This window comes from Vulpes vulpes, chromosome X (genome assembly GCF_048418805.1).
Source record: "Vulpes vulpes isolate BD-2025 chromosome X, VulVul3, whole genome shotgun sequence".
Lineage (NCBI taxonomy): Eukaryota > Metazoa > Chordata > Mammalia > Carnivora > Canidae > Vulpes > Vulpes vulpes.
In genome coordinates, this window is record NC_132796.1 from 68,175,847 (window position 1) to 68,195,765 (window position 19,919).

Below are 19,919 nucleotides of genomic sequence, written 5' to 3' on the forward strand. Positions count from 1 at the left end.
AAATTCCATTGAAATTGTGATAACAATTGCATTCAATTTATAGATGGCTTTGGGTAATATAGACATTTTAACAATATTAATTCCTCCCATCCATGAGCACAGAATATTTTGTCATTTATTTGTGTCTTCAGTTTCTTTCATCAGCACCTTGTAGGTTTCATTGTACAGTTCTTTTACCACCTTGGTTAAATTTGTTGATAGATAGTTTATTCCTTTTAAAAATTATTTATTTATTTATTCATGAGAGAGAGAGAGAGAGGCAGAGACACCAACAGAGGGAGAATATTTGGAGGGAGGAGGGAGCCTGACGTGTGACTTGATCCTGGGTCTCCAGGATCAGGCCCTTGGCCAAAGGCAAACGCTCAACTGCTGAGCCACCCAGGCATCCCTATTTTATTATTTTGATGCAGTTGTGAATGAAATGGTTTTCTTAATTTCTCCTTCTGATAGTTTGTGGTTAGTGTATAAAAATACAACAGGTTTTTGTGTAATGATTCTGTATTCTGCAACTCTACTACATTTATTGGTTATAACAATTTTTGATGGATTCTTTAGCATTTATATATATATATAAAATAATTTTGTTTACAAATAGTGATAGTTTTACTTCTCCTTTTCCAATATGGATATCTTTTATATCTTTTTCTTGCTTATTACTATGGCTAGGACTTCTGTTACTATGTTGAATGAAAGTAGTGAAAGTGGGAATTCTTGTCTTGTTCCTAATCTTAGAGAAAAGGTTTTCAGCTTTTAACCATTGAGTATGATATTAGCTGTGGACTTGTCATATATGGCCTTTATTATGTTGAGGCATACTTCTTTTATACTGCTCTGTTGAGAGTTTTTATCATAGATGAATGTAGAATTTTGTCAAATATTGATATTGAACGGTCCTTGCATTGCTGGAATAAATCCCACTTAATCATGGTGTATGATCTTTTTAATATATTGTTGAATCTTGTTTGCTAGTTGTTGAGGATATTCTCACCTATGTTCATCAGAGATATTGGCCTATAAATGTGTGTGTGTGTGTGTGTGTGTGTGTGTGTGTGTTGTGTCTGTTTGGTGTCCTTTTTTGTTTCTGGTATCAGGGTAATGCTAGCTTCAAAAAATGATTTTGGAAGAATTCCCTCTTCTTCACTTTTTTGGAAAATTTTGAGAAGCATAGGTGGTAAATCTTCTTAGAATATTTGCTAGAATTCAGTAAAGCCGTCTATCTGGTCCTGGACTTTTGTTTGTTAAGAGGTTTTGGATGACTGATTCAATCTCCTTGTTGGTTATCAGTCTATTCAGATTTTCTATTTCTTCATGATTCAGTTTAAAAAGATTGTATGTTTCTAGAAGTTTATCTATTTCTTCTAGGCTGTCCTAGAAGAACTGGTGTATAATTGATAATTGTTCATAGAAGTCTCTTATGATCCTTTGTATTTTTTTTTTTTTTGGTATCAGTTGTAACTTCCCTGCTTTTATTTCCCATTTTCACTTTTTTTCTTAGTGAATCTACCTAAAGGTTTGTCAATTTTATCTTTTAAATAAATAACCAAAGCATGCCTGAGTGGTTCAGCTGGTTAAGTGTCTGCTTTCAGCTCAGGTCATGATCTCAGCCCCATGTTGGTCTCCCTGCTCAGTGGGGGGTCTGCTTCTCCCTCTCCCTCTGCCCCTTCACAACATTTGTGCTTTCTCTTTTTAGAGTAAATTAATAAAATATTAAAAATAAATAACCATATTTTAGTTCCGTTGATCTTTTCTATCATCTTTTAAGTTTCTCTTCCATTTATTTACACTATGATCTTTATTATTTCTTTTCTTCTTCTAACTTTGGGCTTTGCTTCTCTTCTAGTTCCTTTAGGTATAAAGTTAGATTGTTTATTTGTTTTTCTGTTTCTTGAAACAGGCCTGTATCACTATAAACTTGCCTCTTAGAAGCCATTTGATGCATCTCATAGATTTTCATATGTTGTGGTTTTATTTTCCTTTGTCTCAGGGTATTTCTTTATTTCTCCTTTGATTCCTATATTGCATGTTGCTTAATCACCTATTCATGATTTTTCCATTTTTTCTTTTGTGTTTGATTTCCAGTTTCATACCTCTGTTGTCTTAAAAGATGGCTGATGTGATTTCAATTTTCTTGAATCTATTGAAGCTTGTTTTGTGACCCAATATATAATCTATCCTGGAGAATGTTCCATGTGAACTTAAGGAGAATATGAATTCTGCTGTTTTAGGATAAAAAGTTCTGTGTATATCTATTCAATCCATCTGGTCTGATGTATCTTTGAAGGCCATATTTACTTACTGACTTTCTGTCTATATAACTATTAATGTAAGTAGAATATTAAAGTCCACTACTATTATTGCATTGATGTTACTTCCCCTCTTTATGTCTGTTAATATTTTCTTTATATATTTAGGTGTTCCTATGTTGGATGCAAAAATATTTGCAGATGTTATATTTGCTTGCTAGATTGACTGCTTATCATTATATAATGCCCATCTTTGTCTTATATTACAGTTTTTTTTAAGTCTATTTAATAAATAAATAAATAAATAAATAAAGTCTATTTTTCTAAGTCCTATTTAAAGTCCTATTCTCTCTAAGTATAGCTACCTCAGCTTGCTTTTTTGGTTTTGATTTCCATGAAACATAATTTTCCTTTCCAACACTTTCAGTCTTTGTGTGCCTTACATATGAGACTAGTCTCTCATAGGTAATATATACATGTGTCTTTTAATCCATTCAGCCATTCTATGTCTTTTGGTTTAAGCATTTAGTCTGTTTACATTTAAAGTAATTATAAGATAGATATGTACTTATTGTCATTTTATTAATTGTTTTCTGGCTGTTCTTTTCTTATTCTCTTGCTTATTTCTCTTTTGGTTTGATGCCTTTCTTTAATGCTACATTTAGATTCCATTCTCATTATCTTTTGTATATCTACTATAGGTTTTTGCTTTCCAATTGCCATGAAGCTTACAGATATCAGTCTCTCTTTCTCTCTCCACATAGATAGATAGCAATAGAAAGATAGAAACTGATATATATAAATATATAAGTATTTATATATATTTAACTCTATAGAAAATTTGAACATATTCTAACATTTTTTGCTTCCCTCTCCTATGTTTTATGTTTTTGATGCCACATTTTACACTTTTTATTTTGTATATTCCTTAACAAATTGTTGTAGCTGTAGTTATTATTACCACTTTTGTCTTTTAACTTCATGTTAATTATGAGTCTAGTTTACTACTTTTACTGTATATTTACCTTTACTAGTGAGATTTTTACTTTCATTTGTTTTCTTGTTACTAATTAATGCCCCTTTTTCAGCTTAAAGAATTCTTTTTAACATTTCTTACAAGAAGTAAGAAGTTTAGTGGTGGTGAGTTCTTACTTTTTGGTTATCTGGAAAACTATCTTTATGTGCCCTAGTATGGATTTCTTTGGGTTAATCTTATTTGTAATTCTCTGAGCTTCCTATATCTGGATGTCTATGCCCTTCCCCAGGTTGGAAAAGTTTTGAGCCATTTTTCTTCAAATAGGTTTTCTGTCTCTTTCTGTCTCTCTTCTCTCCTTCTGGGACTCCTAGACTGTGAATGTTGTTCTGTTTGGTGTTGTCCTATAGGTCCCATAGGTCCCATAGTGAAGCTATCTTGGCTTTTTAAAATTCATCTTTCTTTTTGATGCTCTGTTTGTGTGAGTTCCACTACCTGTCTTTTTGGTCACTGATCTTTTCCTCGGCTTCATCTAGGCTGCTGTTGAATCCCTCTAGTATATATTTTTTTCAGTTTTGTTATTGTCTTATTCAGCTGTCTGGTATTTTTAAATATTTTCTATTTCTTTGTTGAGGTTCGTTCTGTGTATATCCATTCTCCAGCAAACGTTTTTATGATCATTACTTTGGATTCTATCAGATAAATCAGTTTTCTCTATTTCATTAAATGTGTGTGTGTGTGTGTGTGTGTGTGTGTGTGTTGGGATGTTATCTTGTTCTTTCCTTTGGAACATATTCCTTTGTTTCCTCATTTTGTGGATTGTCTATGTTTGTTTCAACATACTGGGCTGAACAGCTATTTTTCCCAGTCTTTTTTTTTTTTTTAAGATTTATTCATGAGGGACACACAGAGAGAGAGGCAGAGACATAGGCAGAGGAAGAAGCAGGCTCCACGCAGGAAACCCGATGTGGGATTTGATCCTGGGATTCCGGGATCCCTCCCTGAGCCAGAAGGCAGATACTTAACTGCTCAGCCACCCAGGCATCTCTTTTTCCCAGTCTTGATAGAAGACTGGGGGAGTTTCAGTCTGTTATCTGTGCAGTGCCCTGAGTGGTAGCCTGACAAAAATTATCTCTCAGATTGCTTCAGTTCCTTGTGTCCCAGAAACACTAGTGTCCCTGGCCACCAGAACCAGGCACTGAAGGGGCATTCCTTGTTTAAACTGTGCATCAGGTAGCTTTGGTAGAATCATGAGAGAGCACCAGGCTGGAAACACACCTGCCTGCTGGTTTTAGCAGGGCAGAACCAGGGGGAGCACAAGGGCACAGCAAGTGCTGCTAATAGGATAGAGGGACAGTGCAAAAATGGCACCCACCAGCACCAGTGTTAACAAGATTAAACAAGAGTGCAAAAATGGCACCTCTATTCCTAGAGAGAGCTCCAACAGAACTCTGCCCCTCTGACAGATGCTTTAGGATTAGCCAACAAATCTCCTTCACATATGATTTAAGTACTTTTCAACGTGCTGCTTTTGTTCTGTGTCCTTGGGTAAGTGAGTCTGTGCATGATCCCTTTAAAAGCAGAGTCTCTGTTTCCTACAGTCCTTTCAGTCCCCTGGATGTAAGCACCATTGGTTTCTAAAGCCAAACATTTTGGGGAATCTTCTTTCCACTGCAGTTCCCAAAGGGTGAAGTGCTTGATATGGGATTCAAATTCCTTGTTCCTCATGGATACCCTCCATATTTATGATATCCCTCTTGGTTATGGGTCACCACACTGGAAGTGGAGTTTTTGGTGAGATCACGTTACTGCCTCTCTACTCGCCTTGATGTGGCCTTTTAATCCTTTGTTGTGAAGGAGTTGTTCAGCTAGATTTCAAGTCTTTTTAAGAGAGAATTATTCTCTATGTAGCTCTGGATTTGGTGAGATCAGAGTCTTTCTATGCCACCATCTTGCACTGTCTTCCTAGTCATTTTTTTATTGGCTAAAATTTGGTCATAGTTATTAATTGAAAAAATAATTATAGAACTACCATAGTATGATCCTTAAAATACAGATAGGAAAATCCTGCAAGACATATAGCAAGGTATTACCAGTAATTATCTCTAAATGTTTTTTATTATGATTGATATTTATTTTTTTCCCTTTTCCCTTTTACTTGTTCCTATGTTAAGATACTTCTGTCATGAAAATGCATTGCTTCTGTAATAATATAAAATTAATACAACAAACTTCATTTTAGAAGAATAATGTAGTTGTCATGGCAACAATAATTCCAGAGGCTTGGAATGCCCCTTTGTATGACAATATGAAAGTATCATACTTCATTTGCGCCTCAGTTAACTCATCTGTGAAATGTAATAATAGCCCTTATTTCACAAAGTTGTTGAGAGGATTATGTAAGGCAAAGTGTGGAAAAAGTACCTGATGCCAAGTTCAGCACATTGATAGGAGATCAATATATACTGAAACTGCATCTGAATGATAGGTCAATAATCTGTATTTTATATGGGAATTAATAGACTAGAAGATATGCTAGAATATACCATTTAACAGAGAAATCTACTCCTTAAAAATAAACAAGGTAGTTTCCAGCACAGGATATAATGAAACCACTCTTACACTGTTGTTTGAAAGGCTGGTAGAATATGTAAAGACTTGGAAGGGCATGACCAGCCAAGATCAGATTAATCTAGACACTCCACCGACAGACACTAGAGCCCAGGAACTTCTTTATATGAGTGCAAAGACCATAGTGCAACAACACATGTTTTGTTCATTCCTTGTTAAAATGGAAATATCAACTAAAAATAACTATCTTTAAATACGATCATTAACAAAACCCAAAACCCAAGAATTTTGAGCAAACAGATGTCTAAAACGACACTTATTTTCTAAAGTTTAACTGGGACAATACAACCCACCCAACTGCTATATATTCAGTTTCCAAGATACTGATATTGACAAGTTCTATATTACTCTCTATTGGTATTTGGAAAAAAACTCTAGGCAGTGAGTGAAAGGAAAATGGCTCTTTTGAGCCTGATAAAGAGTGGTTATCTCAGACATTTAACAAATATTTATTGAGCAGATACTCTGTGGCAAGGTCTGCGGTACTAATTGCAATGGGATAGGACCCCTGCCCTCAAGGAATTTTCCATGATTAATTATCTTTTTCTTAAGATTTTATTTATTTATGAGAATAACAGAGAGGGAGAGAGAAAGAGAGGCAGAGACAGGCAGGGGGAGAAGCAAGCTCCATGCAGGGAGCCCGATGTGGGACTCAATCCCGAGTCTCCAGGATCAGGCCTTGGGCTGAAGGCAGCGCTAAACTGCTGAGCCACCCGGGCTGCCCTCCATGATTAATTATCAAGAAACAAGTTCTATTTCAAGTTGTGTTAAGAGTGACATGCATAATGCTACATAATAATACAGTGCTTTGATTCTTCAATCTTTAAAATATGAAAAACATAGTTATCTTTCCTGATAACTATATATATGTATAATTTGAAATTGCACTAAGTTGCTATTGGAAAAGCTCTTTTTGGAAAACGCTAAGATCTTTTTCAGACAATATTTCTTAAGATTTTTTTTTATTGGAGTTCAGTTTGCCAACATATAGCATAACACCCAATACTCATCCCACCAAGTGCCCCCCTCAGTGCCCATCACCCAGTCACCCCAACCCCGCACCCACCTCCCCTTACACTGCCCCTTGTTCATTTCCCAGAGTTAGGTGTCTCTCATGTTTCAGACAATATTTTAATTTTTTTAAATTTTCATTTATTTATGATAGTCACAGAGAGAGAGAGAGAGAGAAAGAGAGAGAGAGGCAGAGACATAGGCAGAGGGAGAAGCAGGCTCCATGCACCGCGAGTCCGACATGGGATTCGATCCTGGGTCTCCAGAATCGCGCCCTGGGCCAAAGGCAGACGCTAAACCGCTGCGCCACCCAGGGATCCCTTCAGACAATATTTTAAAGAGATACTCCCCTTGGTCCTGATTCCCGGAGAGTCCCTGAAATCAACAAATTATAATGCCATTATTTTTAAGTTCATTTATCTTCATTTGAAGCTTTGGAAGATGTTTTCTGTTCTATAGTTTGTTAATCTTAACCCCCTATGCATATGTTTAAACATATTATTGTAAAATTGCAAATATGCAATTTGTTTCTTTATGCTTCTAAATTGCTGTCCAATTAACTTTGATTTTCAAAAGGAATTTATTGTTTTTTGCATATTTTATTACTGGAGTTAGATTTGCCAGCATATAGCATAACACTCAGTGCTCATCCCATCAAGTGCTCCCCTCAGTACCCATCACCCAGTCACCCCAGCCCCTCACCCACCTCCCTTTCCACTACTCCTTGTTCATTTCCCGGAATTAGGTGTCTCTCATGTTCTGTCATCCTCACTGATATTTGCCACTAATTTTCTCTCCTTTCCCCCTTTAGTCCCTTTCAATATATTTTATGTTCCCCAAATGAATGAGACCATATACTGTTTGTCATTCTCCAACTGACTTACGTCACTCAGGAAAATACCCTCCAGTTCTATCCACGTTGAAGCAAATGGTGGGTATTTGTTCTTCCTAATGTCTGAGTAATATTCCATTGTAAATATATACCACATCTTTTTTATCCTTTCATCATTCGAAGGACACCGAGACAACTTCCACAGTTTGAATATTGTGGACATTGCTGCTATAAACATTGGGGTCCAGGTGTCCCAGCGTTTCACTGCATCTGTATCTTTGGGGTAAATCCCCAGCAGTGCAATTGCTGGGTCGTAGGGCAGATCTATTTTTAACTATTTGAGGAACCGCCACACAGTTTTCCAGAGTGGCTGCACCAGTTCACATTCCCACCAACAGTGCAAGAGGGTTCCCTTTTCTCTGCATCCTCTCCAACATTTGTTGTTTCCTGCCTTGTTAATTTTCCCCATTCTCACTGGTGTGAGGTGGTATCTCATTGTGGTTTTGATTTGTATTTCCCTGATGGCAAGTGATGCAGAGCATTTTCTCATGTGCATGTTGGCCATGTCTATGTCTTCCTCTGGGAGATGTCTGTTCATGTATTTTGCCCATTTCATGATTGGATTGTTTGTTTCTTTGGTGTTGAGTTTATTAAGTTCTTTATAGATCTTGGAAACTAGCCCTTTATCTGATACGTCATTTGCAAATATCTTCTCCCATTCTGTAGGTTGTCTTTTAGTTTTGTTGACTGTATCCTTTGGTGTGCAAAAGATTCTTATCTTGATGAAGTCCCCATAGGTCATTTTTGCTTTTGAGTCTCTTGCCTTCTTGGATGCATCTTGCAAGAAGTTACTATGGCTTGGTTCAAAAATGGTGTTGCCTGTGTTCTCCTCTAGGATTTTGATGGAATCTTGTCTCACAGTTAGATATTTCATCCATTTTTTTTAATTCTTTATGATAGGCACACAGTGAGAGAGAGAGGCAGAGACACAGGCAGAGGGAGAAGCAGGCTCCAGGCACCAGGGGTCTGACGTGGGATTCGATCCCAGGTCTCCAGGATTGCACCCTGGGCCAAAGGCAGGCGCCAAACAGCTCCGCAACTCAGGGATCCCCTTTCATCCATTTTGAGTTTATCTTTGTGTATGGTGGAAAAGAGTGCTCTAGATCAATTCTTCTGCATGTGAATGTCCAATTTTCCCAGCACCATTTATTGAAGAGACTGTCTTTCTTCCAGTGGATAGTCTTTCCTCCTTTGTTGAATATTAGATTATAATAAAGTTAAGAGTCCACTTCTGGTTTCTCTATTCTGTTCCATATATCTAGGCGTCTGTTTCTGTGCCAGTACCACACTGTCTTGATGACCACAGCTTTGTAGTACAACCTGAAATCTGGCATTGTGATGCCCCCAGCTATGGTTTCTTTTTTAAAATTCCCCTGGCTATTCAGGGTCTTTTCTGATTCCACACAAATCTTAAGATGATTTGTTCCAACTCTCTGAAGAAAGTCCATGGTATTTTGATAGGGATTGCATTAATTGCATAAATTGCCCTAGGTAGCATTGACATTTTCGCAGTATTCATTCTTCCAATTCATGAGCATGGAATATTTTTCCATCTATTTGTGTACTCCTCAATTTCTTTCAGGAGTGTTCTGTAGTTTTAAGGGTATAGACCTTTACCTTTTCGTTAGGTTTATTCCTAGGTATCTTCTGCTTTTGGGTGCAATAGTCAATGGGATTGACTTCTTAGATTCTCTTTTTTCCATCTCATTGTTAGTGTATAGAAATGCCATTGATTTCTAGGCATTGATTTTGTATCCTGCCACACTGACAAATTGCTGTATGAGTACTACCAATCTTGGGGTGGAGGCCTTTGGGTTTTCTAGGTAGAGTATCATGTCATCTGCAAAGAGGGAGAGTTTGACTTCTTCTTTGCCAATTTGAATGCCTTTTATTTCTTTTTGTTGTCTGATTGTTGAGGCTAGGACTTCTAGTACTATGCTGAATAACAGTGGTGAGAATGGACATCCCTGTCTTGTCCCTGATCTTAGGGGAAAGGCTCCCAGTGCTTCGCCATTGAGAATGATATATGCTGTGGGCTTTTTGTAGATGGCGTTTAAGATGTTGAGGAATGTACCCTCTATCCCTACACTCCAAAGAGTTTTGATCAGGAATGGATGCTGACTTTTGTCAAATGCTTTCTGTGCATCTAATGAGAGGATCATATGGTTCTTGGTTTTTCTCTTGCTGATATGATGAATCACATTGATTGTTTTACGAGTGTTGAACCAGCCTTGCATCCGGGGGATAAATCCCACTCGGTCATGGTGAATAATCTTCTTAATGTATTGTTGTATCCTATTGGCTAGTATCTTGTTGAGAATTTTTGCATCCATGTTTATCCAAGATACTGGTCTGTAATTCTCCTTTTTCGTGGGCTCTTTGTCTGGTTTTGGAATTAAGGTGATGCTGGCCTCATAGAATGAGTTTGGAAGTATTCCATCTCTTTCTATCTTTCTGAACAGGTTTTGTAGAATAGGTATAGTTTCTTCTTTAAATGTTTGATAGAATTCCCCAAGGAAGCCATCTGGCCCTGGACTTTTGTGTCTTGGGAGGTTTTTGATGACTGCTTCAATTTCCTCCCTGGTTATTGGCCTGTTCAGGTTTTCTATTTCTTCCCGTTCCAGTTTTGGTAGTTTGTGGTTTCCAGAAATGCATCCATTTCTTCTAGATTGCCTAATTTATTGGCATACAGCTGCTCATAATATGTTTTTAAAATCTTTTGTATTTCCTTGGTGTTGGTAGTGATCTCTCCTTTCTCATTCATGATTTTATTAATTTGAGTCTTCTCTCTCTTCTTTTTAATAAGGCTGGCTAATGGTTTATCTATCTTATTAATTCCTTCAAAGAATGAACTCCTGGTTTTGTTCATCTGTTCCACAGTTTTTCTGGTCTCAATTTCGTTGAGTTCTGCTCGAATCTGTATTAACTCTCTTCTTCTGCTGGGTGTAGGATCTATTTGCTGTGTTTTCTCCAGATTTTTTAGGTGCAATGTTAGCTTTTGTATTTGAGTTCTTTCCAGTTTTTGGATGGATGCTTGTATTGCAATGCATTTCTCCCTCGGGACTGCCTTTGCTGTATTCCAAAGATTTTGAACGGTTATATCTTCATTTGACCCTTTCATCTTTTAGCAGGATGGTCCTTAACCTGCATACCTGCATGTGTTTGAAATCCTTCCAAACTTCTTGTTGTGATTTAGTTCTAATTTCAAGGCATTATGGTCTGAGAATATGCAGGGGACAATCCCAATCTTTTGGTATCGGTTAACACCTGATTTGTGACCCAGTCTGTGGTCTATTCTGGAGAAAGTTCCATGTGCACTTGAGGAGAATGTGTATTTAATTGCATTTGGATATAAAGTTCTGTAGATATCTGTGAAATCCATCTGGTCCAGTGCATCATTTAAAGCTCTTGTTTCTTTGGACATGTGCTGAGAAGACCTATCGATTGTAGGAAGCACCACACTGAAGTCACCAAGAATAAGTGTATTATTATCTAAATATGTCTTAACTTTGGTTATTAATTGATTGATATATTTGGCAGCTCCCACATTCGGGGCATATATATTGATGATTGTTAAGTCCTCTTCTTGGAGAGATCCTTTAAGTAGGATATAGTGTCCCTCTTCATCTCTCACTACAGTCTTTGGGATAGACTTTAGTTTATCTGATATAAGGATAACTACCCCTGCTTTCTTTTGAGGACCATTTGAATCGTAAATGGTTCTCCAACCTTTTATTTTCAGATTGTAGGTGTCCTTATGTCTAAAATGAGTCTCTTGTAGACAGCAAATAGTTGGGTCCTGCTTTTTTATCCAGTCTGACACCCTGTGCCTTTTGATGGGGTCATTAAGCCCATTCACGTTCAGAGTTACTATTGAAAGATATGAGTTTAGTGTCATCATGATACCTATTCAGTCCCTGTTTTTGTGGGTTGTTCCCTTGGACCTCCTCTTTCTATTACAGAATCTCCCTTAGTATATCTTGCGGAGCTGGCTTGGTGGTCACATATTCCTTCAGTTTCTGCCTATCTTGGAAGCTCTTTATCTCTCCTTGTATTCTGAATGGGAGCCTTGCTGGATAAAGTATTCTTGGCTGCATGTTCTTCTCATTAAGGACCTTGAATATATCCTTCCAGCCCTTTCTGGCCTGCCAGGTCTCTGTGGAGAGGTCTGCTGTTAATCTAATAGTTCTCCCCATATAAGTTACAGATCTTTTGTGTCTTGGTGCTTTAAGGATTTTCTCTTTGTCTTTGGAATTTGCAAGTTTCACTATTAAATGTCGACATGTTTATTGAGTTTAGGGGGAATCACCTGTCTCCTGGATCTGAATGCCTGTTTCCCTCCCCAAATTAGGAAAGTTCTCAGCTATGATTTGTTCAAATATGCTTTCTGATCCTCTGTCCCTCTTGGCGCCCTCTGGAACCTCAATTAAATGTAGATTTTTTTCCTTCTGAGGCTACCATTTATTTCTCTTAACCTTTCTTCTTGGTCTTTTAATTGTTATTCTTTTTTCTCAGATTCCTTTCTTGCCATTACCTTGTCTTCTATGTTACTCACTTGTTCTTCTACCTCATTAACCCTCATCATTAGGACCTCCAGTTTGGATTGCATCTCATTTAACTGATTTTTAATTTTGGCCTGATTAGATCTCAATTCTGTTGTTATGAAGTCTTTTCAATCCTTTATGCTTTTTTTCCAGAGCCCCCAGTAGCTTTATACTTGTGCTTCTGAATTGGCTTTCTGACATTGAATTGTAATCCAAATTCTGTAAGTCTGTGGCAGAGAGTACTGTCTGATTTTCATTCTTGTGGTGAGTTTTTTCTAGTCATTTTGCTTGGTGCAGATTGGCTAAAGACGAGTTTTACTGGAAAAAGCATTAAAAAAAAAGAAAAAAGAAAAAAAAAGGAGTAGTATCTTCTGATTCTATCCTTTGACTTCCCTTGGAGCTTTCTAGCACTGCTTGGTCAAGAACTTGCTCTTCCCCTCTCCTTCCAGCTGGTCTTTTGGGGTGGGGCCTTCTGTGCTGATGCTCATGTGTGTGCAGCTGGGGGGGGGCTGCCCTGCCCCCTGCTAGGTGCAGGCCTCAGGAGGAGCTGTTTATCCTGTGAGGCTCCTGTTCCCTGGTGGCCCGGCTCCATTCCAGGCACAGGGTGACACCAGGAGGAACAACAGCACTGGCTGTGGCCACCTCTCCAGCTCTGTAGTCAGCTCCCACAGTATCTACCACACTCTCCCAGTCCACACTGGTCTGGATGCTCCGGGGGCAGGAGGTGCTGATCTCCACAGGTTGTGGGCACCAGAGGTAGGAGTCCTCGCTGTCCTGTGCCTTCCCCACCTCAGCCTATCGCAAGGGGAGCACAGAATCGCCAGCTGTGTCCACTTGGTGTCCTGGGATCTGGGCTCTGAACTGCTGGAATCAGGCTCCTGGGGCTGTGGCTCCTGAAGGCAGCAGGGCTCACCCCCCTCCATCCAGAGCCTCTGCCTGAGCTTCCCCCAAGCCTCCGGCCGGGTGCGCACTCCCGCTCTTTATGGAGATTTTCTGTGGTCTGTCGCTCACTCTCCCCTAGGGTGCACTTCCCCTGTTACTGACCCTGGGAGACTGGAGGCTCCACTGCCCCTCCTGTGGTTCTGCCCAAGTTCCCTGCTAAGTGCCTTTTCATCCAGGAAGAATCCGGTGCGGATTTTTAAAGTTCCTGCTTCTCCGGGACTGGGCTTTCCTGTCCTGGAGGCTTTCTGGGCTGCCCTTAGCCCAGCAACTCCCAGGGGCCCCTCCCCCATTGGATTCTTTTTTACTTTTATGTTTTCTCCCTTCCTATCTTGTTAGAAGTACAAACTCTTCTCTCTGTAGCATTCTAGCTGTTCTCTCTTTAAATCACAGGTCGAATTAATAGGTTTTCAGGATGATTTGAAAGTTATCTAGGTAATTTGGTGGGGACAGGTTACTTGGGGACCCTACTCCTCTGCCATCTTGCCCTGCCCCCCAAAAGCAGTTTAAAGGTGCATCTTTCAACTGGTTAATCTAGGCAAACTGTTGGTTCTGTCCTCTCAACTGCTAAGTAATAGTTATTGGATTCAAAAAGAAGAGAGTTGGCTTGTAGTAGACAATGTAGACAAGATTCTTGTCTTATGTGGTTGTGCCAGTGCACCTGAGATCCCACCAACAATACATTGCTTTTTCTGCACCCTGGCATCTCTTGGCTACCAACTGCCAAGCCAGGTCCAACAGAATTCACTGATGACTTAGTGAAAAACACAAACTTAAATTTGGCTAAGACAAGGGTGAAACTCATCTTTTAAAATTTGAATTAAGAAACAAACTGTAGATTACAAAAATAAAGATCTATGCATTTTTGATGAAGTTTTGGAATATACGTGAGGCCTGGAGCCAACAACCAAAAAAGAATTCTTGAGACATTTTTGGTGCAAAATGGTGGTTTTATTAAAGCATGGGGTGGGGGCAAGATGGTGGAAGAGTAGGGTCCCCAAGTCACCTGTCCCCACCAAATTACCTAGATAACCTTCAAATCATCCTGAAAATCTACGAATTCAGCCTGAGATTTAAAGAGAGAACAGTTGGAATGCTACAGTGAGAAGAGTTCATGCTTCTATCAAGGTACGAAGACGGGAAAAAAAGAAATAAAGAAACAAAAGGCATCCAAGGGGGAGGGGCCCCACGAGGAACCGGGCTAAGGCTGGGGCGAGTGCCCCCAGGACAGGAAAGCACCCTCCGGGAGAAGCCGGAGCTTCACCAATCTTCCCGGAGGGAAAGGCCAGTGCAGGGAGTTAGAGAAGGACCCCAGGAGGGGCAGGGATGCCCTCAGGCTCCCAGGGGCACCAACAGAGGACCTTCCTCCGCCCCCCCCCCCCCAGGAGAGCGTGCCACACCCCGTGGCAGAGCTCCCTCAAGGGCTGCAACGCGTGCCCCGCGGGGCCCGGGAGCAGCTCGGAGGGGCTCGTGTGGCAGTTCCACAAGGAGGCGGCTGTGGGGCCGGGAGCACTAATCCAAAAGCACAGGCCCAGGAGCACAGGGCGCCGGGACACAGCCCAGGATCCGACCTCCCCCCAGGGCAGGCAGAGGCCAGGAGGGCCCAAGATAGCTAGGACACTCCTGCCCCGAGTTGGGCAGATCAGCGGCCCTGCCCCCAGGAACATCCAGGCCCCTGCAGACTGAGAGCTCTGTAGTTACTGCGGGAGCTGAATCCAGGACTCCAGAGCTGACCGCAGCCACTGTGGTTGTTCCTTCTGGGGCCTCACAGGATAAACAACCCCAACTGAGCCTCACAGTGGCCTTACCAGATAAGCAGCTTAAACATCACTCACTGAGCCCTGCCCCAGGCAGGGGGCTGAGCAGCTCCCCCAAGTGCTAACACCTAAAAATCAGCACAACAGGCCCCTCCCCCAGAAGACCAGCTAGATGGAAAGGGGGAAAAAAATTCATTGACCAAGGAACACTGGAAAGTTCCAGGGGAATTCAAGGGACTTACAGTTTATAGAATCAGAGGATACTCCCCCTTGTTTTTTGTTTGTTTGTATGTTTGTTTTCGCTCCCCCTTTTTCTTTTCTTTCTTTTTTTTTCTTTTTTTCTTCCTTTTTTCTTTTTTCTTTTTCTTTCCTTCTTTCTCTTCTTTTTCTCCTTTTTCTCCTTTTCCCAATACAACTTGTTTTTGGCCACTCTGCACTGAGGAAATAACTAGAAGGAAAAACTCACCTCAAAAGAAAGAATCAGAAACAGTCCTCTCTCCCACAGAGTTGCAACATTTGGATTACAATTCAATGTCAGAAAGCCAATTCAGAAGCACTATTATAAAGCTACTGGTGGCTCTAGAAAAAAGCACAAAGGCCTCAAGAGACTTCATGACTGCAGAATTTAGATCTAATCAGGCAGAAATTAAAAATCAATTGAATGAGATGCAATCCAAACTAGAAGTCCTAATGACGAGGGTTAAAGAGGTGGAAGAACTAGTGAGTGACATAGAAGACAAGTTGATGGCAAAGAGGGAAACTGAGGAAAAAAGAGACAAACAATTAAAAGATCATGAGGATAGATTAAGGGAAGTAAATGACAGCCTGAGGAAGAAAAACCTACGTTTAATTGGGGTTCCCAAGGGCGCCGAAAGGGACAGAGGTCCAGAATATGTATTTGAACAAATCCTAGCTGAAAACTTTCCTAATCTGGGAAGGGAAACAGGCATTCAGATCCAGGAAATAGAGAGATCCCCCCCTAAAATCAATAAAAACCGTTCAACAACTCGACATTTAATAGTTAAGCTTGCAAATTCCAAAGATAAAGAGAAGATCCTTAAAGCAGCAAGAGACAAGAAATCCCTGACTTTTATGGGGAAAAGTATTAGGGTAACAGCAGACCTCTCCACAGAGACCTGGCAGGCCAGAAAGGGCTGGCAGGATATATTCAGGATCCTAAATGAGAAGAACCTGCATCCAAGAATACTTTTTCCAGCAAGACTCTCATTCAGAATAGAAGGAGAGATAAAGAGCTTCCAAGACAGGCAGGAACTGAAAGAATATGTGACCTCCAAACCAGCTCTGCAAGAAATTTTAAGGGGGACTCTCAAAATTCCCCTTTAAGAAGAAGTCCAATGGAACAATCCACAACAACAGGGACTGAATAGGTATCATAATGACACTAAACTCATATCTTTCAATGGTAACTCTGAACGTGAATGGGCTTAATGACCCCATCAAAAAGTGCAGGGTGTCAGACTGGATAAAAAGCAGGACTCAACAGCAAAGAAACAAACAATCCAATCATGAAATGGGCAAAAGACTTAAAAACCGAAATCTCATAGAGGAAGACATAGACATGGCCAACAAGCATATGAGAAAATCCTCTGCATCACTTGCCATCAGGGAAATACAAATCAAAACCACAATGTGATACCACCTCACACCAGTGAGAATGGGGAAAATTAACAAGGCAGGGAACCACAAGTGTTGGAGAGGATGTGAGAAAAGGGAACCCTCTTGCACTGTTGGTGGGAATGTGAAATGTTGCAGCCATTCTGGAAAACTGTGTGGCGGTCCCTCAAAGAGTTCAAAATAGATCTGCCCTACAAGCCAGCAATTGCACTGTTGGGGATTTACCCCAAAGATTCAGATGCAATGAAACACCGGGACACCTGCACCCCGATGTTTCTAGCAGCAATGTCCACAATAGCCAAACTGTGGAAGGAGCCTCTGTGTCCATCGAAAGACGAATGGCTAAAGAAGATGTGGTTTATGTATACAATGGAATATTACTCAGCCATTAGAAATGACAAATACCCACCATTTGCTTCGACGTGGATGGAACTGGAGGGTATTATGCTCAGTGAAATAAGTCAATCAGAGAAGGACAAACATTATATGGTCTCATTCATTTGTGCAATATAAATAATAGTGAAAGGAAATAAAGGGGAAAGGAGAAAAAATAAGTGGGAAATATCAGAAAGGGAGACAGAACATGGAAGACTCCTAACTTTGGGTAACGAACTAGGGGTGGTGGAAGGGGAGGAGGTTGGGTGGTGTGGGTGACTGGGTGGCAGGCACTGAGGTGGGCACTTGTCGGGATGAGCACTGAGTGTTTTTCTGTATGTTGTCAAATTGAACACCATTAAAAAATAAATTTATTATTTTTTTTTAAAAAAAGCATGGGGACTTGACCAGTTTGTAGGAAAATCTACTGCCCTGGGCCTGTGAGGGGTGGCTGATTATATACCTGGGAGTTGGAAGGGGTTTGAGTATAGTGTACTTTCTAAGGAATTTTTGAAGCATGGTTTCTAGGACCTTGATGGGGTGAGCTATCGTTGGGAAAAGATCACTTATTACCATCTAATAAAACCTGAGCTATGAGACCCTTCAGATGTTTATCAGTAGGCCATGTTCTTGGGGGATGATTGCCAACATGTATCTTGGGGTTTTAGAGATAAAGGAAATTTCTAAAGGAATTTTTATACGTTAAAGTAGACCTACAGTGTCCTAGGAGTTGGGCTAAGATTGCCTTTTGTCCTTAGCAAAGTATAAACATTGAGGCAGTTGGGTCCTTTCACTGTTTCAAGGACTTGTCAATGTGCTTTTTCCTCAGCTAGTCCTCTGTTCCCTCATCAATTTTGTTCATTTATTCATTATCACTTTTTTAAAGGATTTATTTATTTATTTTTGAGAGAGTGCAGGAGGGGAGGCGCAGAAGGAAAAAGAGAAACTCAAGTAGATTCCACACTCAGTGAGGAGCCTGACATGCAGCTAAATCTCATCATCCTCAGATCACAACCTAAGCTAAAATTAAGAGGCAGATGCTTAACTAATTATACCACTCAGCTACCCCTATTCATTATCACTGTCAAATTCCTTGTTGTGGTCTACAGCTTCAACATACCTTAACCTGCACCTACCTGTCTTGGCCTAACCTTGTATTATATTCCTGCTTGCTCATTACAGTTATGACATACTTTCTTTCTTTCATAGAATATATGAAGCTCATTTCCTCTCCACAGCTTTTCTCAGGCCATGTGTTCCCTTTTCGTGGCATGATCTCCTCTTCCCCAAATTACTTCTCACTCACTCTATCCAACCCCACACAGATGCCAAGATTTGCCATCAACTTAACACTGATCTATGTTCTACCTCCTCAGCTCAAATCACATTTTCTCTGAGAGGATATCCCTGACTTTTCAGATCAAGGTAGGACAGTGGTAGGGTTGTGGACTAGCTCTAGATTTGCTTTAAGGTTTGTAAATTGCTTAGTAGAGTGCTTTATTGTACTATTAGAGTGTTATAATAACTATGGCTGACAGTAAATACATACTTGTGCTGGGCACTATTCTACATGCTTCACATGTATTAAGTCACTTAGACATCAATAAATGATAATATTTATTATTCCACAATTATTATTATCCTTATTGCAGCATATACTGCCTGTCTTTCCTGGACAGAGTTAGTTAACACAAACAATTTCTTTCTATACAATTCTGCTTTTTATTGACTCTACACAGGCAACAACCATATAGTGTAGGCACATTATTCAGAGAAATTACAATGTAATTGATTAAATTACAGCTGCTTTTAGTTCTATTCTAATCCTTAGGGTGCATCCTGGACTAGTGATCTCATTTAACCTTGGACATTTCCATGTATGTAACCTATCTACAAATCTGTACTCATAATGAATTATGTTTGCCTGTGTGTTGATTCCTATTAATTTCATTCTTATAAAGTGATTATATTTGGCATTATCACCAAATTTTCATGGTTATTTACTAAAGCCACATATATACTGACTAGAGAATTCTTGCCCAATCTAGGACAAAGAGCTCAATAGGCTTAAAAATAAAAGATCAACTTTTTGGAAAGTATGCTCACCTAAGAAACCCAACTGGCAGTCATTTTACTTTACTTTTGAAAATTCAGTTTTATAAACTGAAGGCAGAAGCCTCTTAGGACTTTCTCTGGCTTAAATGCTGACAATTTGAGGACCTCAAAATGCTTATGTATGGCTCATTTAGGAAGACCTGCAAGCTAGCTGAACTCTTGAATTATGAGCTCTTGAAATATTTCATCAAAATAGAAGATGTTTGAACAAGTGTTTTGGAAATCAATTCAAATTAGCAGGTTGCCTACTGATGTCACTTTTGATCATCAGCAACATCTTTACTTTATTTGGAAATAGATCTCTACTTGCCTTTAAGTTGATGAGGGTGTAAAAACCAGAAAATGTTAGTTTTATTATACAAGAAAATATCATCAGCAGATATCCGTTGTACTGGACAGGCAACAGTATCAACAGTATGTATTCCTCTCTTTGCTTGATTTTAGGTTGAAACACTTAGACCAAAATAAAACAAAAGAGAAAACAACAGTGGCATTAGAAATGCTCTTTAGATGTTCTTGGAGATGTGAAAACACAGATTGCTGCATAGACTTACAACCTCTTTATTTGGTTTCAAAATCTATTGCAATGATCTCAGAACTTTAAATTCTGCCAAAGCTAGTGAAATAGAAAAGCAGGCATGACTAAAATAACTGACAGACTGAAATGATAAATGAGATTTTGGGTACAATACAGTCTGTGAAACTCAGCTCAGGCTCACTAGCCACATTCACCCCAATTTACAAAATAATCAGGAAAAACCTCTAATGAGGTTTTGAGAAAGAAGACACTTGTTAGGGTTTATA